The sequence below is a fragment of the Megascapheus bottae genome, chromosome 10, assembly GCF_031878675.1.
Source record: "Megascapheus bottae isolate mThoBot1 chromosome 10, mThoBot2.hap1, whole genome shotgun sequence".
Lineage (NCBI taxonomy): Eukaryota > Metazoa > Chordata > Mammalia > Rodentia > Geomyidae > Megascapheus > Megascapheus bottae.
In genome coordinates this window covers 50,893,635-50,919,517 of record NC_143518.1, presented here as the reverse complement: position 1 = coordinate 50,919,517, position 25,883 = coordinate 50,893,635, and the positions used below count along the sequence as shown (strand labels likewise).

The window sequence follows — 25,883 nt, the reverse complement described above, 5'->3', positions numbered from 1 at the left end:
ACCATGGGCTAAGATTTTTATCTCCAATAAACTACTCAGAAAAAAAGGCAGAAGTGTAGCTGTGGCTCAAGTAGTAGAGTGTTAGCCTTGAGCACAAAGAGGCTTGTGGACAGCTTCTAGGACTTGAGTTCAAGCCCTAGGATTGGCAAAAAGAGGAGGAAGAAAAGGAAGAGGAAGAGGAGGAGAAAAAAAAGGAGTGGGCCATTAACTATTTCTGTTTCTGAGATCCAAGTCTATGTTACCATTCACAATTTTGTGAGCATTTCCTAGTAAGACTCATTCCCTTCTGTATTCACAGTGCTTTCTGATGAATGGTCCTGCACACTAGTACTCATGCTGCTCTTGCTTAAAAGCGCCAGTAGCTTCCCATTACCCCAACATAAGGCACCGCATCTTATCCAGGCACTTGAAAGCATGTCTATGGTTCTTCCCCAGTCTTTCCAAACTTTTTCCTCACAATTCTTGATTCCTGTTTACCACTCAAATCATCTCACGTGGCAGCTCTTACGTTCTCTAGTGGTTTTATGCCTCCTTTTTCTCAATAGGTTAAAAACAAAAAATTTTTATTTGTTTTTTGTGAATTAGATAACTTAGTATATACAAAATGCTTAAGACAATGTCTAGCCAATGGAAAGACCATGAAAGATGATAAGTTCCCCCTCCAATAACCAATGCTCTTTTATACAGTTTAAGTTAGATAGAGGAGACCATGTGAAGATTTTAGCAGATATTAGAGTGATGCAGCCACAAGCCAAGGAGTGCTAGCAACTACTGCACCTTGGAAGAGGCAAGGAATAAATTCTTGACTCTGGAGGGAATACAGCTCTGCTTGCTATTTGATGTTAGATGTCTGGTCTTCAGAGTTGTGAGGCAATACATTTCTGTTGCTTTTCATCTCTTTGTCACTAACCCTTATCTACCATTCCTTAACTTACCCAACAGACATAAAAAGCTTGACCCTGTGCTGGGCTCATTATATAATTCTCTTTTCCGTATTATTGCTGCTTCCCTCTTTGCTTCCAATAGGCTTCCTGCTTTGAGCATTTCTTTCATAGGAATTTCTTTTATGATCATTTGTTACAGCATCATAAGGAACTGATCCAGGGCCCATTGCATTTTGTCTATTATCAATAAAAACCAAAGCAACCAAAGCACCAATAGCTCATGCTTACAAACCTAGCCACTCAGGAGGTAGAAACTGGGCAGTCCCTAAGACTCTTATCTCCAATTAATCACCAGAAAACCGAAAATGGCGCTGTGGCTCAAGGGGTAGAGTGGTAGCCTTGAGCTGAAGAGCTCAGGGACAGTGCCTGGGCCAAGGGGTTGGGTGGTAGCCTTGAGCTGAAGAGCTCAGGGACAGCTCACAGGCCCAGAGTTCAACTCCCACGACTGACTTAAGAAAAAAAAAAAAGAAAGAAAGAAAGAAAGAAAAAAAATTGGGCCTTTTCGGGCACATCTGCAACAGGAAATGGAAATATGGGAGCTGTGGTCCAGGACAGTCCACACAAAATATAAGACACTATCTGCAAAAGAAGCAGAGCCAAAAAGGGCTGGAGACTTAGCTCAAGTGGCATAGTACCTGCCTAGCAAGCATGAAGACCTGACCTGAGTTCAAACTCCGGCACCACCATAAAAAGCTGGAATTTGAAATCAGGGTTCGTGCTTGCTGAACAGGTACTTTATCATTCTCCACAGATTTGTTACTTACTCCATATTTTCCCAGGCCCTGGTCTGTTTGTCCTTGCCAAAAGTAGCAATTTGTTCTTGGTGTCAACTGTCCTCCCCAACTGCCAGTCCTGATATATTTAAATATAGACTACAGGTGAACAGGTGGCTCCTTCTGCCGGGTAGATGTTAATGAAATAGGCTATAGGCTTGCATCTGGACATCTTTTCCTTCCTCATATAGAGATGTTGGTTTTCTTGGTGTCTTAGTGGAATTGCTGTTATTTGCTCATTTCTGAGCCTGTTTTCCTTGTAATCCTCCAGTGCTAACTTCAGGAAGCCAGCTCCTATGGGTAACCATTGTTCTCAAGATCTCCCCAACCAGGGTTCAAGAACTCAGCACCTGACCACCACTTGTTAGTATAAGGTCTGATTCAAATGTGCAGATGGTACCACATGCTTTCTATTTATGGTTTTTCAGATGCATGATGGCCCAAAAGCTATATGCATTCAGTAGAACGTGAATTTTGATATTTTCCCACAATGCTTTGCAATGGTACTCAGCTACCAGTAAGCTATGTAGTCAAGAACATGTTAAATGCATTTTGTGGTATTTTCAGTTTATGATGAGTTTAGAGGGTGGGTTGGATATGGCCTCAGCATAAAATATGTGTGGAGCCAGGAGTTTGGCCTAGTGGTAGAGTGCTTGCCTAGCATGCACGAAGATCCAGGTTTGATTCCTCAGTACCATATACATAGAAAAAAGCTGGAAGTGGTGCTGTGGCTCAAGTGGTAGAGCTCTAGTCTTGAGAAAAAGTCCAAAGACAGTGCTCAGGCCCTGAGTTCAAGCCCCATGACTGGAAAAAAAAAAAGTGTGTTCTCAAACTTAGAAAAAGTTTCAAGGAACACCCATGTGCCTTTTACCCAGATTTACTTATTGTTAGATTTTACCTCAATTACTTTCATTTTTTTGTACTCTTTCTCTTTGAATGATATGATGGGAAGTTACATACATCATGAGTCTACAACTCTAAATGCCTTGTGTACATGTCTGAGAAATAGGGATGATTTTTTAGGTAAGTACAGTAGATTTATTTTAACTTTATAAAATTATATTAGCATGATCCATATTTCAGTGTGATCCTGTGGTTTAATGCTGTCTTCATAGTATTGTCTACTCTCCAACCCTCCTGTGCAGCACTAATGCCAGATCACGATGCAACTTGTGCCTCTCACCTCTTTTAATTTAGAACATTCCCACGGCTTTTCTTTGTGATTTATGGTGTTGACATTTTTTTTGAGAATACAGTTTCCCTCACCTTTCTTTTCTTTTCTTCTTAAAGCAGACCATACCTATTTTGCATTTGTCTGATGTTTTATTCTCCACTCTTGGCTAGAATATTAAAATCAACATCATGTTCTTCTGGAGGTACCATAGATATCACAATGTCCATTTGTCTCTTGTTAATAATGTATGTTCGTATAAACCCTCCAAAATCTTGCCCAGTTTTTCTATTGCATCATTAATTTTCCTTTTGCACTAGTAAACACATAGTGTAAAGGGAAATATCTTTGGGGAGTTACTTTTAAAACCATGCAGATACCTTGTTCATCAACATCTCCTCGCTATGATTTGACATTCCACAATAGATTCGGCATCCCAAATACTTTTACTATAATGTTTATTAAGATATTTTTCTTGCTCTACAGTTCCTTCTATGTTTCCAGTCAGTTTCAGTATTCTACCTTCCCTTCTCCCTATTTATTTTCCTATTATCAGTAGATTTTCATAAGTTCCCATTTCTTCATGTCTTGGAGTTCATTCCTGTTCTCAACTTGGGGATTGAATTTATCCTAGGTTGCCAGCAGGATCTCCTTTGAGTCAGCTCTGATGTAAGATAGCTATTTAAGGAATGTTTCTAGATTTTAACTGAATTATAAAATACAAGATGTTCGCAGTTCTTCTGTGTACCCCAGAATAACAGAAGAGTCACGTGGTACAGTAGTTAAAGGTTTGAGATTCAGACAAATCTGTTCAACTTTGGTTTTTCTGTGTCCTACAATGTCTCTGAGGGAGTTGATTTATCCTCTCTTTACCTCTATTCCCTCATGAAAGGATGATAATATTAGAATCTACCTCACTTAGTTGTCATAAGGACTAAATGAGATAATGTCTAGGAGCTGTTTAGTGGAGAAACCAGCATGTAGGTACTTGGTAAATGTGAACTGGTGCCATATTGTAGTTTCCTGTGTACATAATCTGGTTTGTTTCAATTATTGTTAATTCCTCTCCTTCTCCACCTCCTCCTCCATCCTTTGTCTATCAAGGGGCTTAAACTCAGGGTCTAGGTACTGTTTCTGAGTTCTTCAGCTCAAAAACTACTACTCTACCATTTTGAGTGACAGTACTACTTCTGGTTTTCTGGTAGTTAATTGGAGATAAGAATCTCATGGCCTTTTCATGCTCAGTCTGGCTTTGAACCCCGATCCTCAGATCTCAGCCTTCTGAGTAGACTGGATTACAGGCGTGAGCCACCACACCTGGCTGTTAATACTTCTTGTAGCTAGTAGGCACCATCCAAAAGGCACCCAAATTCTTCAGCCTGCCCTTTTACATTACAGTTCAATTAACTGAATTGTTGGATATTGTGGGGATCGAGGAACTGCTTTATTGTTGAGAACCAGTGGTTTGAGGTCCTGGGGTGAGTTTTGTTTTGTTTTGTTTTTTATGGTTTTAGTCATCAGAAAGAGTGGAAGAACCAGGCAGAATGCTCACCCTTCCACCACACACTCCATATGCCAGGCCCTCTCTCCACTAAGATCAAGGGCACCGCTCATTAGGTTCCTTTTCCCCATCAAGGGGTACTATCCAGAGCATCAGTGGGAAAGTATCTCATTTTCTGCGTGACTCATCCTTATTCCAAGATTAACATGCTCTACTTTCATTCTTTGCCTCCCACTCAGTTTTACAGCCCTCCAGAGTCTCTGCGCCCCATTTACCTCCCACGCCCACCCATTTTCCCTCCCCCAGCTATGCTTTTACCTCCTAGCCCCAGACTGTCCTACCATCCTCAGATTCCACTGACTATGTGTGGTGTACTTTGGTTTATAGGAAGCATGTTCCTGAAATACCACTCTGATCTATGTTGAAAATAGCCTGAAGAAATACACTTAAGTTGCAGTTGCATATATACAGGGACAAGTGTTTGTCCATGTGCTTCCAATCTTCCAGTAAAAGCTGTGCATTGTAGAGAGATACGATTCATTTCCACTTCCTCCAAATCTAAAAAAAAAAAAAAAAATCAATGATCTCCTGATCTATGGAGATGGTGAACGAACTAGAACTGGACTAAATGGGCCATTAGCTGAGGCTTTGGGAGATGTTTTTATTGTGTTCAGATATTTAGTTTGATGCTGTTTTTTTTGTTTTTTTCCTAAATATGCTCTTACTTGTATAATTAGCTATTACTCACATGGAAATACTAGTAAATACTGAAATCTTTTCAGAGGGGTGGTATAATGTCTCAAGATGGAGGGTGGTGGATGAGGGTAACGGTAGATGGAGTCAGGATGGTCATGAGCTGGTAAAGGGGAAAGCAGAGCAATGAGTACATGGTGATTATGATACTACTGTTTGTAATAGAAATTTTTAAATGCTAGTTTCAACATTCCTAATTCTCCTATGACTTCCTCTTTCTTTCTGATGAGTTGCATTTTTACTCTGTCTCTCTGCAGTCTGTCCTTTCTTAGAAGCCAGTTCAGGCTATTGACAACTGCAGTTGCAGTTGTAAAATTCTCCAGTATTTAGAACCTGCACTTGCACTTTTCCTGCACTTGCCCTCTGGTTGCTACCTGTAAATGTTCTCCCCCTCCCCACTAACATGAATTTTTGACTCCTGGGATTGACCCCCATGCCTTGTAACATGCTAGGTAAACACTCTACCACTGAGTTACATCTTCAGCACTTTAAAATTTTTATTTTGTCTTTCACCAGGTTTCCCAGACTGGCCTGGAGCTTGCTATCCTTCTGTCTAGAATAACAAGTATATGCCACCAGACCCGATACACTAGTCTGGACACTGTTCTGTTATGGGCAGAGATTCAGCCTGGTACTTTTCAGTATTCTGCCTGGTCTACCATAGTTTCAGTAAATGCTTTCTAAGTATTGGACATTGTTGTTGGTAAATTGGAAGAGATGAGTGAAGTGTCCTGAAAAATATTAATAAGAAAGGACAGGATTTTAGCGGGGTGTCAGTGTCCAGGAGAATGAGATCCGAAGATTGTGGCAAGGAAAGTCCATAAGACTGTTTATCTCCAATTAAACACGAAAACGTCAGAAGTTTTTCTCAGGCTTAAGTGATAGTACCAGTCTTGAGGGAAAAAAAGCTAAGGGTACCAGGTGCTAGTGTCCTGTAATCCTAGCTTCTCAGGAGGCTGAACTAAGTATCATGGTTCAAAGTTAGCCTGGACAGGAAAGTTTGTGAGATTCCTTTTTTTTTTTTTTTTTTTTTTTGTGAGTCATGGGGCTTGAACTCTGGTCTGGGCGCTGTCCCTGAGCTCTTCAGCTCAAGGCTACCACCCTACCCCTTGAGCCACAGCCCCACTTCCCATTTTCTACTGATTAACTGGCGATAAGAATCTCAGGTTCTTTAGTGCCTGGGCTGGCTTTGGCCCGAAATCCTTAGATCTCAGCCTCCTGAGTAGCTAGGATTATAGACATGAGCCACTGTGCCCGGCTGTGAGATTCTTATACTCACTCACCAAAATCTACAAGTTGAGTTATAGGTCAAGTGGTAGAGAACTAGCCATGAGCAAAAAAACCTCAAGGATTCAAGCCCCAGGACCAGCCTACACACAAAAAAACTGAGGACAGTTCCAGGCTCTGTCGATTTGTTTGTTTGTTAGAGTTCTTTTGCAGAGAGTTTGAAGTACCTTATTTTACCTTTAGGGAGAACTGGCTTAAGAGAAATTCTCCCAATTAAGGCATTTCATAGTATGTAACAATTTAAGAACAATGGACACAAATGCTAGTAGATAGTTAACCGCCCCCAACCAGGAACTCAACAAAATGCTTTACATGGTAATAAACTCAGACCCTGTATCTGTTCTCTCTAAACATCTAAGTGAGGGAGTGGGAAATATCAAGAAGAAAATATCAGTTGTTAGTTTTCAAAAGTTTGCCCCAGGTGGCATGTAAGAACCGTCTCATGTTAGGCTTGTCCATACTGGCTTAATAGGAGGTGAGAATCAGATTCAAAAGGGACCTCATTTAGTTGTGGTTTACTTCTTTCCTCACACATGGTGCTCTTTCAAAATGCCTAGAACTGGTGCTGTTTGAGACCAGGGCTAAAAAGCCATGTGAAGTTGAAGAGTTTCACCTCCCACTTGGGAGTACTATGAAACCAACAAACTCCAAATCCTTTGGGAAAGCAGGCAGCAACAGTCTTCCTCTAGATCAGGGTTCATTGAAATAATGACTACCAGAATCAGAAAAACCTCTCCCCTCCGCCTACTCTCAATTTACTATGGCTGCAAGTTCTCTTCCTTGATGCCTTCTCTGAGTTCCATTGATGTGCCTCTTAGCCTTCCTGTCTCCAGGGAAAGGAATCACCGGAGAGGACCAATTAAAGGAAGTTGTCTAGCATTCATGCAGAGCATAGCAGAGTCAAATGTACAAAAAAGTCTGCTTTGCTCCCTGCAGCTCTCCAGAGCCTCTCTGGGAAGTTAGATCAAGACTTTTCTGGAGCTGCTGCTTACTCCCACTGAGAACACTGTCTTTTGAGTCCTGCTTGGGAGTACAGAAAGAGCAAGCAGCAGACAATAGGTCTAGCCTTTAGGAGAAAGTATAGGGAAGTGAGGATTTGAAGAAAAGCTTAGAGGTCTTATGATGCCTTTGCTCCCAGACAATCAATAGCCTTGGCCGGTTTGATTGTTCACTTGCTGGCAAGCCAGTGAACCAAATGAACTCTGGCAATCCCTTCTAGCTTCAGAGTCCTTTGATTCTAGAACCCCATAGGTTTCCCTTCTGTTCCCGTTGTACTGAGGACTCCTGTGCGAATGACCTCAGTCAGGCTCTAGTCACCCAGTCTCTAGATTTTCTGCCAGTAATTGGGTGACAAGTCCTTGTTTCCAGAAAGTTGTAAGACCGGCAGTAGCCAGATCACTACTAACTAAAGTGGCACTTTTGAGATGATTGATAATGGTATGTGGCTTCACTAATAAAGATAAGCCCAGTTCAAAAAACTTGGAAGAAGTTTTCCAGGCTGTCCAAAGGCTATTTTTCTGCAGGAATAACACATTGTTCTGTTCTTTGGTGTCTTATGGATATAGGCAACTACTTGTACTACTTAGACCCAACCCTCAACATCCTGTAATAGCTTCATTCATAAGCACAATGCTGAGCCAACAAATACTTTTTCATTTCATTTAATTTTTTTTTAACCAATCCTGGGGCTTGACCTCAAGGTTTGAGCACTGTCCCTGAGCTTTTTTGCTCAAAGCTAGCACCCAAGATCCTCAAGTCTCAGTTTCCTGAGTAGCTAGGATTACAAGCACAAGCCACCAGTGCTCAGTAATAAATGTCTATTTTTTTTTTGCTGGTCCTGGGACTTGAACTCAGGGCCTGGGCACTGTCCTTGGGCATTCTCAAGGCTAGAGCTCTCTCTGCCCTTTGAGCTACAGCACCACTTTTTTCTGTGTTTGTGGTACCAAGGAATTGAATCCAGGGCTTCATGCATGTTAGATGATCACTCTACCACTAGGCCATGCTCCCAGCCCCAAATATCTATTCATTCTTGACTGCCATTATGGTATGTTATCTTTTTTTAATTTTATTGTCAGGATAATGTATGGAGGGATTACAGTTACATTTGTCAGGTAATGGGTACATTACTGCTCGAACCTTGATTCCCCTTCTCATGTTTTTGTCTCTCTTTTCCTCCCTTGACCCCCCTCCCAATCACCTTGTTTTCCCCCTTCCCTAGTTCAGATAAACAAATAAGTATATATACAACATAACAGATAAAGAGTCAGATACGGTAACTGCATGATATTAACTATAAGGGCAAAAAAAGAGGAAAGAAATAACTTCACATAGTACATTAAGAACATCAGTCACAAAGATAAAACCTCCTGTTTCCATAAGCTAGAGTTCATTTCGTTTAGTCTCATTCTGTGTGACCATATGTACATAGCTTTTGAGGTATTGTGTGGGATGTTATCCCTTGCATTGGATGAGTCTATCAAGTTTGATGGTTTTGGAGAAAGCTACTTAAGGACAGCAGCAGAGCCTGCAGTAGGAAGTAATCATATGAATGGGGAGTACTTTTTCAACAAAGGCTTTGGGCTGACTTGAGAGTCAGGTTTTGTAAACGGACAACCAAACCACAAACCACAGGGAACTAAGGGGATGTATGTAAGTTGGATGCGAGTGGCTCACATCTATTATCCTGGCTACTCAAAAGGCTGAGATCTGAGGATGGTTGTTCAAAGCCAGCCCCAGCAGGAAAGTCCATGAGATTCTTATTCCAGTTAACCATCAGAAAAAATCAGGAGTGACTCAAAGTAGTAGAGTAATAGCCTTGAGTGATACTGCTCAGCGACAGTGCCCAGACCCTGAGCCAAGCCCCATGCTGACTCCCCACCCATTCCCCAAAAGTATATGCAGAAGAACCCAGGAGACAGGGATCGTACATTTCTGTATCTTTCCTATTCCCATGGTCTACCCATGGCAGCTGGCATTGCCTTTGAAAATGAAGACCACTCATGTCAGCAGCTCATGTCAGCAGCTCATGTCAGCAGCTCTTAATGGCAAATTTCCTTGGTGGTGTTATAGATCTCTAAGCAGGACTCGCAAGCATAGCCTGCAAAGAACCCATCTTCAAGGCAGACATTTGAGCCATTGAGGTAAACAAGGTAGATGGGGGTCTTTGCATGTGTAGTTGCACAGTAGAAAGAACACTGGATCAGAGTCAGGAAGCCTGTGTCCTCATACCAGATTTTTTTTTTTTTTTTTTTTTTTGCCAGTCCTGGACTTGAGCTCAGGGTCTGAACACTGTCCTTGGGCTTTCCTCAAGGCTGGTGTTCTACCCTGAGCCACTGCACCACTTCTGGCTTTTTCTATGTATGTGGTACCAAGGAATCGACCCGGGGTCTTCGTGCATGCTAGGCAGGCACTCTTACCACTAGGCCAAACTCCTGGCCATCATACCAGATCTTTAACAAATGATTGTTGTCACCTTAGACAATTCTTCTTTCTAGTCCTGTCTGCTCATCCATCCGACCCAGTGGTTTTTCCCATGCCCGTTTTTCACTTGGACCTACTGAATCCACTTCCAGGGGTGGAAGAACTTAGCTGAATGTCTTCAGAAGAGGCTGCTGTTCACACCAAAAAAGGAAGTACTGATGTAAAAGGTGGCTGAATTCCACTCATTTCAGTGAGATTTGTCCAGGAGGCAGCTTCATAAGGTGTAAAATCCATCACCTACCCGAGCTAGAGATTTCTCAAGTGTGGGCTACTGCTCATTGCTCAATATGGTTTTGAAAGTTTGTACTGTAAGATGCTAATGCCAGTGTTCTTAAGCCTTGAATACATTAATAAATAATTAAGATAATGCTATAACCACCAGACATGACCTCACGAGTTACCTTTATTCTACTGGAATCTGCTGAAGATGCTTGTTTTCCCCTTACTAGTGATATGATCTCCAACCTCAAAAATTCTCCAAGAGAAACTTCTGGAGAGCTAGCTGGCTGAGCTAGGCATGTTGAGTAGAGTTACACCCATAGCACTTTCTCATTCTAAGAGATTTTTCTGGAACATTTCCTATGCATCAACAAGTTGACAACGGCTGTGAAATTAAGGCATCATTTGGCCAGGGTACCAAAAAAGGGTCAAACCCTGTCCTTTAGCTAGTGTTCTCTCTCCAAGAGGACCTGAAGGGAAACCATATTAAAACACTGCCAGCTAGGAGCTCGGCATGGTAGTGCATGATGCTACTTACCAAGACAATTTCTAAAGCTAAATGACAGATAGCCCTAATATCTGATAAACAACGTATGACTTTGTTCACTGTCCCACTGTTAGGGATATCTTCAACTTTGATTTGTGTACTACAAATCAGTTCTCAGGCATTCCAGGGATCAAGACCAAGTAAGGCAACTTCCTATGCATCAAGTAAACTACGAAACCAGTACACAGGGGGTCGCAGGTGATGGTTCTGTTGCCCTCAGATGATTCCTTCAATGCCTGTCATAGAGAAATACATCTGTTACTGCCCCAGAATTCCCTGGAGGAAAAGTCCTGGAGAACTCCCTAGTCCCTTGGTTAGAACTGTTTCCACTTTTCTGGCAGGTGAAGTAACCTGTACTCACCCACTTCCTCTAATAACTCCTTCAATTGAGTATCAGTTCTCACCATCGGGATATCTAACCAAAAACTTGCTTGTTTCATTTAAAATGCATTTCCTCCTATTTCTTCCTCTGAAATGAAACTAGCGAAGTCTTGCAAAACTAGAACTACTTGTCCAAAGCCTGCCAGAGGCCTGGTGCATTTATGGGGTGGGGAAGAAATTCCAATTATCTTGTTTACCCACTTAGGCACACTGAGGCTCAGCTACCTAAGGGACTTCCATTTAATTTGTTTGTCTCGTTTGATAATTGGATAAGCTAAGTGAAATGAAGTGTTTCTGATGGTTCTGCCTGAAAGATGTGACTGTGCATTTATCTGCATGGCATTTTCCAGGCAGAGGGATGTAGAGGAAAATCCATGCTGCCAGTCTGCTCTTCCACCCTGGCCGAGACTCTGTTGCTACACTCCATACTCTGTGTTAATAAACCACTTAGTTTCTTTGAAAAGCTCACAAACTCCTCCAGCTTTCTGTCTTCTCCTGGTTCATACTGAGGTAATCCATCCAGCATGGTTTTCAAGTAAGACACTCCATCCACCATCCCTGCTTTCATTCAACAACTATGATCAAGCCATCAAGGATTTGATGGAAAATAAGTTAGCCTTTGACATACATGTGTTAGAAGCTATGATGTGAAGATGAAGAATGAAGATGAAGAAATCGGGGATGGGTCTGGTTTTTATAGGGACTACAGCTCACAGTTGTGGGGCTTAAGAGTAAACTCTGCATTGGTGGTTCACTCCTATGATCCTAGCTACTTGGGAAACTGAGAAAAGGAAAATGACAGTTTGAGATTAGTCCGGGCAGAAGAGCTCATGAGACCCCATTCGACCCACAGCTGATTCAGCAGTATGCACCAACCTCTCAAGCTATGTGGAAGGCTGAGATTTGGAGAATTTAAGTACCAGGCCAGCCCATACAGAAAAGTTCATGAGCCTCTTATCTCTATAAAGGGAAACCGGACAAGAGGCCGTGTGCCTGTGATCTCAACAACAGCGGGGAAGCCGAAGGTGCAGCTCAAGTGGGCACTGGAGTGTGAAGGGAGACCCTACCTCAAGATAAACAGTGAAAACCAGGATCAGAGGCAATACCACCAGGGAAGGAGCTTGAAAGCCCAGCTCATTTGTTTCCTGGGAAATCCTCTTCTAGGGCAAGTGAGGCAACTTCTCTCGGCTCAGGGTTCCCATCTGCAAAGATGATAAAGCACACTTTTACTGGTGTTAGGAAGGCTCTGAAGATGAGGACTCGAAGCCTTCAGCCTGGACTGTGATTAATGTCACTTATCATTGGGAGGGTCCTCATGTTGAGCATTCACCAGGAAGACTGCTTAGTCATAACGTCTAGCTTTCTGGGCTGCATTTAAGGAAACAGAAAGATGTCCACGTTTGCACTTCTTTCTTGCTGATCCAGCTTGTGTATGTCGTGTGTGGTGTGTTGGTGAAGTGTGATGGTGAGGCTCAGCCTCATTCCCCAATAATGTCACAGAGGGACAGGACGAACAGGCATCACTGCCTCCCCTCCCCCACTCCCCGTAGCAAACATCTCCTTATCCCCAGTGCTGACTCATTCTGAGGTCAGAGAGTATTTCTCTTCAAAATACTGTATTAATATCCAATTGTGCAATGAGGCCAGACCGATCTGACTTTGCCTTCCTTGAAGGAGATGCATTTATTCAATATAAGTGAGAAGAGTAAATACAAACTGCTCACCTTTCTTCTAACATAGAGGGAGTGAATTGGTGATAATAAAGGAAGGAAAGTGATTGGAAACTATGAAATTATATCCTTTATAGTTCATATTACATTCCTGGTTTGGATGTCATGCTATTCCTATAAAGTGGGCAAATATATACGTTCTTGTATTGCCAGTTTACAGGTTTTTCTTTGGCATTTTCACATTTTGTATTTTTTTTTCTTTTTAAAGTCAAACAATGAAAGAGAAAGGCAGAGAGAAGAGATGGGAGAGGAGGAGAGGAGAAGGGAGTTGAAGAGGATAGGAAAGGAAAGAGAGGAAAAGGGAAGGGATATGAAGGAAAGAGAAAGGAAGATGAAAGATCTAACTAGTTTGTATTTCATAGCTGTCATGAATATTAGCCCTGAGAGACTGGTTCCTGCCCATGTCTCCTTGAAAGCAGAGGACTGAAATTTGGAAAACAAATTGGTAGGTCATTAGAGCAGACCACAGCAGCTTCATCCCTTTGTAGCTTTCTTTGTTGAACATGAGTAAATGTTGGAGCCTGAGCTATCTACGTGAAAGTCAGATAAGCAGAATGCAATTAGGCTTCAGTAAGCTAGGATGAGTGAGTGGTAACCCATCCTATAGGCAATTGGGAGAAGACAAAGATTAAATTTTCCTCTAATTTTCAGTTACCATCCCAGTGCAAACAGGACTTCAAACCCAAACTCCAGACTCCCTTCCTAATAGGTTACAGGCCCATAAGCCCCTCCTGTGTAGAAACTGACTAGCAAAGCAGACTGGAATGTTCTGGTAATAGAAGTTAATTGAATTCTCTGAGGGTTAATCAGAAAAAACTTATTGCTTCATCTTTGGAGTGGAAATCCATTGTGAAGATGTTTTTGCCTTAGTACTAATACATTGACCCTAACAGAAACTGTCATCACTGGAAATCTTAACATGAAGCAGGAAGGTGACTTTACTTGTTTACCAAGTCTCCCACCCTACTGTGAGTTGAATAAATATTTGTTGAAGTGAATTAAGGAAACCCACAAAGGGGTAAGAAGGTGATGGGACCTGTAGTAGAATAAGAATTGAAAGCAGTGCCAAGTCTTGGAAGCCTTACAGCATAGCAGAAAGGCTGTAGAGGAAGCAGTCAATCTGTGTTTGCTAATGTAATTAACAGGGAAGTAGAGGTTGGAACAGACACCATGCAGATTCAGTTCACCAAGCTGCCTTTGTCTTGTCTTTATCTGAGTAAGGATAACTGATAGGAAGCCCAAGTTATTTGAACATGATTTAAAAATATCTCTGGGTGCCACTATTGGGACTCTGAGATGTCCAAGTATTTCTTGTTATTTTGGTTCGTTTGATGTCATTATTCTTATAGATATCTTTACTGTCAAGTAACCTTCAAAAATGCATTAGGTGGGCTGGGAGTTTGACCTAGTGGTAGAGTGCTTGCCTTACATGCACAAACACCCAGGTTCTTCAATTCCTCGGTACCACATACATAGAAAAAAGCTGGATATGATGCTGAGGCTCAAGTGGTAGAGCTCTAGCCTTGAGAAAGTCCAAGGACAGTGCTCAGGCACTGAGCTCAAGCCCAGGACTGGCAAGAAAAAAAAAAAAAAACCAAAAGACAAAAAATGCATTAGGTGCTTAAAAAAAAGATTATAGGTAGAGTGATTAATCTAATTAATCATCAAACCTCCCTTCCTCCCCCCCACACACTGTGACAGTCTTCACTGTACTTAGTGCTAATTATGTATTCCATATTGGTGGCCTCTGTGGTCTTACCGAACAAGAGTTCTCCAGCCACATGTTCTGGGTATGATTTCACCCACTCCCAACCTCAGAAGTGGGGCACCAATGGCTCATGCTCTTCCCTGTGGCCCTAGTAACAGGCTTAGGAAAAGACACCAAGGTAGGCCCAAAGCCAACCAGAACTTTCTCTACAACATAGACATTGGCTCTGGGGATGGTTTGTGAGTCCCAACAGACTGCTGTCAACCACCATGGTTCTTGGGAGTTTCTGGCAGCAAGGCAATTTGCCTTAAAATAGCTCGCCAAAAGCCAATTAGCCGAAAGCCATTTCTGATAACGTTTATAAGGGCATTCATTGACTGTCTACAAAAAGAATCTTCTTTAAATGATGTTTATGGCAAACTGATCATCTGGCCAATTGGTGTCAAGCCTGGGCGATGGAGTCAGGAAGAAGCATGCTTCAGAAGAATAGTGTAAATAGATGAACCTAAGCGGTTCTGAACTCTCTGTTGCCCTTGACAGAAGCCTGCCACACACATTGCCTTTTCTCCAAACGTGACCTTTTACTCTGACCTAGATAGGGGTTGAGTTTTCTGCTACCTGTAACTGAAAGTATCCTGACTCATACAGCCTTGTATTTCTCTGCTCCCATATTTTGATCATATAACTCTTGGCTCCTACGAAACCTGGGCACTCGTGTTTGCCTAGGTACATGTCATGTTTTGCCATAGGGTAACTTTTTTTTCCCCTCTTCCTTCATCCCCCTCTGCCTGGCCTATGTCCACTGGCATGAACAGTTATTCCTTCCTGGTAAAGCTTCTTTAGGCTGTCACGGCCCTATTTGTCCCTTCCTGCATTATAGTCCAGATTTTCTGGTTACCAAGATCAAGATCAAGTCATTTAGAATGTCATCAGGAAATGAGGAAGTTCATGACAGCTCTTTCCTAGCTCTCACAGATACACCTCCCCATACACACCAGTCACTGTCCCATCCTGTTTTCTATTGTCTATGTGTGTCTGATCTGGTCCCATCTCTGCAGACAGGTATGTACTAAATCACAGTTATTGTTCCTTTGTAATGTGTCTCAGAACCTCATGCTTACCTCAGGATATCCTTTTCCACTCTGCATCAATTTCTTGTGCCAGTCTCTCCCTGTGTCCAGCTGAGACTTGCTAGAGACCACCTGTGATTGCAACAACTATTCTTTGTATACTAGATTTAAACTTTGGTCCACCCAGTACTAGATCAGTATTTGTCCGTTGTCCAGATACCTATGAAAGGTGGGGCAGGATGGAGTCAAGTGGTGGAGGAGCTAAGTAAACCTGGAAACTGAGAAACGAACCTTTCCAAGATCATTTGGCCTCTTCAGGATTGTCCCACCCACTGGGCAATGAATCATATATTTACTGTGTGCTGTAATGTGGAGCTATTTAAAATAAGTTTTATGATTTAAGACCCCATGCATTTGGGTCTTATCTCTTCAACTAGATTATACATCTCCCTAACAGTAGAGGCAATGGCACTAAATATCTGTTCAAAATGACAGTAAGTATGTTATCAAACATTTTCTATGTAACAGACACCATTTTACTACTTTACCAAAAATTCCCCATGCCAGAAATTGAGGCTACAGTACATACCTAGCCAGAGTGGTGATTTAAACCCAGCCAATTTGATTTCCAGAATCAAGGAACATATTCTCAGCATATCATTCCTTCTCTAATGGGTGCTGTGTAGATATCAGACTGAAAAGGAAAACTACCCTCTGCTGTGTTAATTCTCCACTGACCAATTTGTGCTATGAATGCCTACTTTTATTTTGGCCAATGGCCTCTTCTTCACAGTCAGCAAATGAATGCCAGAGAAATAATACAACACAAGATGGTCCATTTTCAAACCAGTGCTTCCCTCTTGGCTAGTTCATCAGCCAGATGCCCTGCCTCCCTCCCACTATCTGGCATAACTACAGAAATATCCAAATTGCAAAGAGCCTTCTGGAGGCATGAGCAATTGCTAGACAGCATGCAAGCTGCTGTGCCAGCCAATAGATCACTTCATCCTCTTCCATCTTATCTACAGGCCAAGTTCAGTGGGAGGAGCATCTGAACCTAAGGTTCCCCATTAGATGATGTCAGGCATTCTGGAACGGAGCACTGGGCTATTCCCAAACCAGCAACTGAGCCATTAACCTTGTCTCCTTCCACTGCCCTTGTGAGACCCTCAGCTAGTCTCAGCTGTCCATTCCCCTCTTCCTAGTTTTCTGCCAAGCTGTTTCAGGGTTCTGATACTCCAGCCAAACTCCTCCTGATACAGAAAGGGTACTTTACAGATGGAGGACAGGTAGCATATATTTAGGGCCGCATAGCTCTGGATGCATGTGGATTGGGCATTCAGCTTATCTCCTTCCAGGAATCCCCCTTCTACCCCTAAGATTTCTTGTCTCTTCTCACCCCCACCCCCACAGGTCAAGGTTTTTGTGTACCCCAGTGTATCCCCCTTCTCCACTCCTGCACAGTTTCTTGTGCCCCTGGGAGCCTTTTGAATCCTGACTTAAGCTAGAGGATCTAGGGGGAAAGGAAAGAGGTGTGAGCCAGCAAGTGGGGGTAGAGGGAAGCAGACTTGCAGCCGGCAATGCCTAATGGTGGAAGGTATGTCTCAGGCCTGGAAAAGCCACGCCAGGGATCCAATGTCCTGTGAAGCAGTGACCCACCCTTCCCCCACAACAAGATGAGTTGTGTTAGTCTGCAAGAAACCCTTTTTAAAGAAAAGGGGGGCGCTTCCCAGCAGAGACCTATCAAGTCCTTCCTTCACTCAGCTGGTCAACTTGTCTGTCCACTGAGTCCCGGGCATCTGTCTGTCTTCCCCGAGGCAGCTCATCAGTTTGTGAACAGGCATATAGAAATAACTCAGAAGATCAGATCTGAAAGGGACCTGAGAACTCACCTCATCCAACACTTCTGTTGTCTTTTTTTTAATAATTGAGGAAACTGAGGCCCAGAGAGTAGGAGTATGTAGGTAAAGTTCACACAACCACTGAGCACTAATACTGAAATGAGAAAACTGTATTCTTTATCCGACTTTAGGTTTCCTCTTATCCATCCACCCTATTCTCTACACAAAGAAGCCCCATGGAGAATATCAGCCCCAAAGCCCTAATCAAGAACTTACATCAGTTATCTCTCTCAACCTGTCCTGGGGAACCCCAGCTTGTGAGATTCTACTCCATCTGAATATTGTCCTTCACAACAGTGAATGATGCTTCCAAAGCAATGGTTTCACAAAAGACTAGAATCAAAGAGGTATGTATCCATAGCCTGCTGAGCACAGCAAGGATGTTTTCTCTGCTCTGTAGCCTTTGGCCAAGCCTGGCCCCATCCTGGAGTGAGCAGAAGCCAAGGGCTTGCAGAGCTTCTTCCTGAGCAAACTCAGCCATACTGGTTGATACTGAGGCTATCCCCCACACTCCTTGGTTGCCACTAGGCCTTGGGACATCTTCAGAGCTTTCTTCTTCATCCTCCTGAGCATTGTGGCATTCCACAGAATAGCTAGGTAGGACCCTACAAGAGCCTGTCATGGAAAGACCACCTGCCTCCCAACCCAACATAACATGAAGTCTCAACTAATCTCACAATCACAGACTGGAGGGCCCAGAACCTTCTGGGAACTGTTTAATGCCTGACAGTATTACTTCTTGGTCTCTATGAGGAAAGTGTTGATGAAATGGGGGTGAGGATGAAGGATAGCTCGTATTCAAACTGTCTGAGTAAAAGTCATGTTGAATGGCCCAGGGAAAAGGCTATTAATAGGCCCCTGCAGCCTTCAGCTTCCTGGATTGAGCTGGGCGAGGATGTGTCAGCAGATGGAAAAACTAACAGTGGACCTGGGAAAAAGGGGATGTGCAAGCCATGAGACCGAACTTCTGAGCAACCTCTGGTGGGGTACTGACCCACCCTCCTTTGAACATGTGATCTATTTAGCTGCCATGAGATCCAATTCTGAAACCATTATTTAAAGCTGCAGCTATATCCAGAAAGTCTTCTCCTTCCCTACTTTCTCATCACTGACTGAGCTGGTCACCAAAAAAGAAGGCTCTGCCACTGCAATGCAGAGGGTGCTAGGCTCATATTGTGTGCGTACCCCTCTATGTACCCACCCTGTCTGCTGACTCTGTGGCATGATATAGATTAACATACTATGTTGAACCCCAGACTCTGACACTGGCTTTCCATATATTACCTCACTCTTGCAATAACCCTGTGAGTCTAATATGCCGATATCTTGCCTTCAAAATGGAAAAAATAAAGCTGAGTAAATGTTTTTGCCCAAGGAGCTGGTATCAAGTATTTAAGTTAGATACTTATCAGTATCTAACTATGGAAGGGGCTTGTGCATAGTTTCTTTAAGATAGTCAACTATGGAGCCTGCATCAGCACATGTACGAAAGTTAAAACAATGAAAAAAAATTAGCATCCCCTGCATAAGGAAGACACCCAAATTAAAGGAAGTGTTCCATATATTTTTTAAAGGTAGTCAGTGATGTTCATTTTACAGATGAAAGAAATTGAGGCTCAGAAAGTGGTAGAACTGGCTGGGAGTTTGGCCTAGTGGTTAAAGTGCTTGCCTAGCATGCACAAAGATTCCTTGGTACCACACACATACAAAAAAAAAAAAGCCGGAAGTGGTGCTGAGGCTCAAGTGGTAGAGCTCTAGCCTTGAGAAAGTCCAAGGACAGTGCTCAGGCCCTGAGCTCAAGCCCAGGACTGGCAAAAAAAAAAAAAAAAGAAAGTGGTAGAACTATACCGTGATTCTGGGTCTTCCTGACTATCAAACCTGTGCTTCCTCCAGATTACAGGAGGGCAGGGACTCCAGCTGCCTATTTGCCTATGAGTTTGCCAGGTCCACTGCTTCCTCAGAAAACACCTGCCTTGTGTGCTCGGGTTAAAAGTCTGTTAGTTCTGGGGTACCTGGTGTCAATACTATCTGATCAGACTGATCTTGGGGTGGACATTTTCTTATCAAAAATGATACCTGCCTAAGATGGGAAAGGTGTGATATACATCTTCCTGAGCCTATTTCTGTAACCATCGTGTCCAAAATGATGGCCCTTCCAGCCAGCTTTCCTCTGCTTTAATCTTCTCATAGCCCATTTCTATTAACTCATTACATATGTGTTATGTATAATACATATATATTGCCTATTCTTTTATATAGAGAGAAACTATATAGAATCTCGCTATAGAAATATATATACTCTATATATTTCTATATAATAGACATATTATAGATCTATATCTACATAGATCTGTAGCTATATCTATTTATATCTATCTATATATCTCTATATAGAGATTATATAGTTATAGCTATATATACCTATATATATAGGTATATATATGCCTGGTTCTTTTGTTTCCCTGCTCTGATGTCTGTTAGAATGTGCGTTCTGTAAAGATAGGCACTCTGCTGTTTGTTCACTGAGATTGCTGAGACTAGAACAGTAAGAAGCCCCTGGTATAGTTCTGTTACTTGAATGAGGGCATGCTCTGAGGAGTCCTTTAGTTACACCTGAATATCTCTATGGAGTCCGCCTCCAGAGTCCTCTAGAAATGAACCTCTCAGAATCAGCTAGATGGAGAGTCTTCTGAGCTCTGCTCTTTGAGAGAGACCAGGGAGGGATTGGTGTTTTCATGATGGGCCCTGATTGAGAATCATTCAACTCTTAGAAAAGAATTGAATCCTCTTGGCTCTGGTCCCGTCCCAAGAGGATTCCCATTCTTGAGTTGTAATGATTTTGTTGTTTTGTTGTGTTCTGGGGCTTGAACTCCGGGCCTGACACTGTCCTTTATCTTTTCCACTCAAGGCTGGCACTGTACCATTTGGGCAACAACACCACTTCTGGCTTTTTCATAGTTGTCTCTTAAGAGTCTCATGGACTTTCCTGCCCAGGCTAGCTTCAAACCACAATCCCCAGGTCGCAGCCTCCTGAATGGGTGTGAGCCACCAGTGCGGCCATTCTTGAGTTTCTTGACAGGAATAGAGCAGGTCCACAGACAGCTGGAGAAAGCAAAGAAAATTTCTGGAAATACCCTCCCCACTCCCCCTCCCCAATGATTAGGGACCGTGGAATCTAAGCTACTCAGTCTCATTTTGCTCATCCTTGCCAGAGCAGCCAAGCTGTGCATGTGGGCAGGCAGGACAAGAGTTGTTCTATTCCCAGGCTCCACAGATAACAAGGCGCTTGGTGTGCCCAGATGCCAAGGGCTCTCCTTGCAGAGAGCTGAACTGCCAGTGGCACCGAGCTCTCTGGAATGGGAAGCTGGACTCTCTGAACTCTTGATTGCCACTGTTGTGGAGATTAAAGACTTCCTGCTGGGGAGAGTAGTCCTCCTGAGCCAAACAGCACTGAAGGCTGGCCAGTGGCCATCTTGTCAAGGCTGCTTTTGGCAGCCAGAGCTGAAGTGACTTTGGCTTCCTCCTCCACTAACCCTCTTGAGGCAAAGTCAAGGTGTCCAGGCCAAAAACACAGTTCCCTCTAGGAGCACAGTTATTCAACTTGAGCACTTTCTTGGCCTCTTCAGACCCAATCTGGCCCACCTTAGCTGAGAGCAGCTGCCTTGGCACATCCAGTGGAAGGACCTTATTCACTGTTCACCAGCTGTGAATTTCTGATGTGCATTAGCAAGGTGAAAGGAGGGGCCAAGAAGAAACCAGCCCCAGGGGTCCAGGGTTGGGGGAGAGTCTGAAGAGTAAGGAAAAGCTACAACTCCCTGATTTGGCCATGTTCTACCAGAAGTCTGAACCGGTCAGACTCTAGTCAGGCTCCTGGCCTGGTATGTATTAAAAGTACTTGGAGTTCTTGATAGAAAAACAGAATTCAGGCACCATCCTGGGCATTCTGGTTGACACACTTGAGATAGGTACTTAAGATGTTTTTAAGAAGTCCCCAGACAATCCTGACCCTATACTTCTCTATCTGCCCCTGATTAGGAGGAACTAGAATCGAGCACTGGGGGAGGAGTCAGGAAAGGGGACTCTAGTCTCTGCCAAGTGGCTGTGGGGAGTCCCTCACGTCTTTGGGCCATAATTTCCTCACTGATAAAGTATGGCACTTGAGGAAGTTCTATCCTTGAAATATGGCTCTAGAGAGTGTATCCCTGTGACACTTACAGGCTGCAGCCATGGTCAGGTCTGAGCTACACCCGGCCCCCAGGCTGGCCCAACGGAATCCCTCGGGGACCTTGATAGTAACGGTGACTGCTGGCTTTGTTCACTCAGAGCCAGGCTGAGCCAACACTGGCTCTGTGTTGACCCCTTTTTGTCTTCACAGTAACTCTCCCCGTCACCACTCATCCATAGAACTTTCTGACATGATGGGACTATCCTTTATCTACACTACCTGGTACCACCATTGAGCATCTGAAATGTGGCAGGCACAATCAAAATCGATTTTTAATTTATGTGAGATTTAAATCTCCACAGGTGGCTAATGGGTGTTACTGGAGGGATTAGAGGGCAAGATGTAGAGCTGGATTTGATTCCAGATTTGAAGGACTCATGAAGCTACTCTTTTAGTTGCTAGAGTATTTTAACATTGAATGAATCCCACCAAGTCAGTCCCTGCCCTGAGTCTCACTAGGAACCTGCCACTTCTTAGTGTAGTGGTAGCCTCCAAGGCCCTTTCATTTCGACACCCAAGCCACTATGTATGTTTGGAGTAGTCAAAGGAAGGATGAGGAGGATGCAGCTACTTTGTTGAAGTTTCTTGCTCAACAAAGGTACCAGTGTCTACCCACCCAGCTCCTTCCTGCTACAGTTTTCATGAGTCACTAGTCCCCAAGATCCACTGTTAGATTCTTTTGAGCACTGTCATGAGGTAAGTGGTATCACACTTATTGTACAGAGCTGAAAAGGTGGAGGTTTGGTTTGCTACCTACCAAGTAGAGGCACTAGAAATTGAACTCAGAAATGATCTCTTCTGAGTTCTTTACCATCTGTCACATATGAGCTAAGGACCCAGGAACCCATTTGGCTGAAATTCTGTTTGGCTCCCCAGGCACATATGTCCCCGGCAGGATCCTCCCTCCCTGCCTGGACCCCACAGAAATCCTATCCTGTCACCAGAGGACCAACTTCTGGTCTGTCTAGGTCCATTAAGGGTATAGCATGCAGTAGCCGCTGGCTGGAAAGAGAAAGGAAGATGACCCTGTGCTCTGGGTAGCCCTCATCCTGGGCCTGAACAGAGCCCGTATGAAGCTGGGAGAGGCAGAGCCTGGGGCATCGGGGCAAGTAGACTCTCTTCCTGTGCAGGCCATACCGGGAAGCCTTCCACTTTGAGACACGTCCTTCCACCATGGAGGAGGAGAATGTCTCTTTTCATCCTATCTAACCACAACAAGGTGGTGGTGTGTCCACCATCTAGGCTGAAGCTTTGGACCAGAGGTCAGTGCCAAGCAGTAGCTCCGAGGCCCCCATGACTCCTGTGTGTCTGTGGACATGAGAGCACCCATGGGATGGAGTCAGAGGGGCAATACAAAGACAGAAGATTGTCAGGCCTTTTAGTCATAATGGCTTCACTCTCTAAGGAATAGAGAAAAGAGGTCCAGAACCCCAGTGTTGAACCTTCTGGAAACAGTCTCTAGATCTCACCCACTATTGCTCTCGAACACCAGGACTGAACAGAAAGACCTCGTGTCAGGAATACATACCATGTATACACCGCATTCACACCACACCCCTCACCCCTACACATTCACACGACTGTGCACACACAACACACACTGACATTCATATTCACACCCAGCATGTTCACATGTGACTTACAGACCTGTAACCTCTCTATATATCACCTTTATAATAATTCCCTTTTTTTTTTTTTTGCCAGTCTGGGCTTGAACTCAGGGCCTGAGCATTGTCCTTGAGCTTGTCAAGGCTAGAGCTCTACCTACCACTTGAACCTCAGCACCACTTCCAGTTTTTTTTCTATGTATGTGGTTCTGAAGAATCGAACCTGGGTCTTTGTGCATGCTAGGCAAGCACTCTACCATTAGGCCAAACTTCCAGCCTATAATTCAAATTTTAACTTAAAACAAAAAGAAAAAAAAAGAACTTCCCATATACACAGATGGCTGGCCACAATGAGGCCCTCAGGCTGTCTATGAGGCAGCTGGGCCTCCAGGTTCTAAAATTGACTCTCTAGACGCCCCCCCTTCCCCAAGCCCCTTCCTCAGGGCCCGTCCACGAGGACCAGACCTGGCATTCCCAGTGCCCCAGACCACATGGTATTAACTCAGGCCTGGTAACCAGTGGCTATACAGTGGGATCCAGCGTCTCAAGAGATGCCTGAATGCTCACAGTGCCAGATTTCTAACCTTAGACTCCCCCTCATGTGAGCCCTGACATTCTTCCAGTCTCCCATTGTTCTTGCATGACTGTGTTCTTGCCAAGAGCCCAAGGAAGCTGGGAGGGGAGTCTTCTGCCCAGCAGGCATCCCACCTTAGGGGCTAACCTCCTTTCCCAATGCTCAGGCAGTTTCCTGCATGTTCTTTATAAATCCTTTATGAAGAAGGGCCCTGCTCATTGACACTTAACTCTTGCAACCCTACCCTGCTGTACAAGTGCAAGGTGAGAGAGGGCTGAGAGTCTCTCCAAGCCAGGGATTCTATAGCATCTGGGAACACAGAGAAGAACCAATAAGCCTCTGACAGGAGAGGCCAGGGAAATGTGATGTTCTAAAATCACCCATTATTGGCCAATGGTTTTGCAGCCCAGTTTGGCTCCATTATCCATCTGTCAGCTCTATACTTACCACTGCCCAGCTTCAGAACTGGCAACCCAGAGGCCAGGCCCTAGAGATTCAATGCCTGGGTGTACATGTGTGGACACTTGTGTTTTAGCCCTGAAATATGTTAAATATGTTAGCAGTCACTCCTTGTGCCGTAGAGCCTCTCCTCAGCCTCGTCCCTGGTTGTGTGGACCCTTCATTGAAAATCCTGCATTTCCTGGTGGGGATGCAGAGAAAGAGGAACCCTACTGCACTGCCAGTGGGATTGTAAACTAGTACAGCCACTCTGGAAGGCAGTTTGGAGGTTTCTTAAGGAACTGAAAATAGACCTTCCCTTTGATCCAGCCATACCACTCCTGGCCATCTACCCTGAGCATCATAACCCAAGATAACATAAGGACACCTGCTCAGCCATGTTCATCTCTGCACCATTCACAATAGCCAAGCAATGGAAACAACCCAGATGCCCCACTACAGATGAATGGATACAAAAAATGGGGTGCTTACACACAATGGAATTCTACATAGCCAACACAAGATAAAACAATGGCATTCACTGGGAAGTGGATGAAACTAGAGCAAATCATGTTGAGCAAGATAAGCCAAGACCAAAGGAACAAAAGGTGCATGGTCTCCTTGATATGTGGATATTAGATCCAAACAGTACAAGAACAATGACTCATTACTCGAGTACCCAAGGTTATGGACATGGTCTTGGAGATATAAACATAACTACATAGAATTAAAAATCTATAATGGAATATATACTCTATAGACAATGTTATATTCTATAGATCAATAGGTATCCATGACATACAAATTCTCAGCTTAATTTTAATTATGTTCTCAAATCTATGTGCCAGTGATTGCATATAGAGATTCCCTTCTTGAATACTCATTCATTAAATATGACATTTGAAATATGATGTAAAAATCAGTTGTAATAAAATCTTTCAACTAAAAAAAGGAAAATACTGCAATTCTCCATCTGTCTTTGATCCAGATGTTAATGAGTCCAACATTTTCCAGCAGAACTCCTGTTTGGGTTGAGTTAGCTCTGCCCCCAGAGGGAAAAGGAAATAGGAAGCTGTAGAGAATTCATGTCATTTGTCTTGGATCTCAAACTTCCATCGAGATTTTATGATATAGTAGACACCTCCATCAGCCACAGGGGATAGGGCCAAAGATTCTCTGCAAACCCACAGATGCCTGAAACAATAGTAAGGAACCCTAAATAGGTTTTCCTATATATCTCTGCCTATGATAAAGTTAAATTTATAAATTTAACAAGAACAAATAATAAAAACCTAGCTCCGTTTAACTAGATGTTCTCTAATTTGGGCCAAGACCTTCTTTGGGATAGATTCTCAAGCCTCTGCTCACAGTGTAGTAGATCTGGCAGACAAGAGCCCAAGGATAGCAAGTCTGACCTTAAGACTCTCGAGAAATATAAAGCTTGATCAGGACAGAGACCTGCTGTCATCCTGGTCCCAGTGCAGGTCCAACATCTCATACACAGACACAGAGAAGAGGCTCTGGGAAAAGGACTTAAATAAATGACTTGAATGTGAACAAACGAGTCAGGGAGA

General features: G+C 43.5%; 1 non-coding gene across 1 annotated transcript; it reads left to right on the top strand.

Moving 5' to 3' along the window:
- The first annotated feature begins 18,930 nt into the window (after positions 1-18,930).
- LOC150058429 (U6 spliceosomal RNA) lies at positions 18,931-19,032 on the top strand. The gene has a single exon (XR_016536960.1). It is a non-coding gene; the product is annotated as a U6 spliceosomal RNA (small nuclear RNA).
- The last annotated feature ends 6,851 nt before the right edge of the window (positions 19,033-25,883 follow it).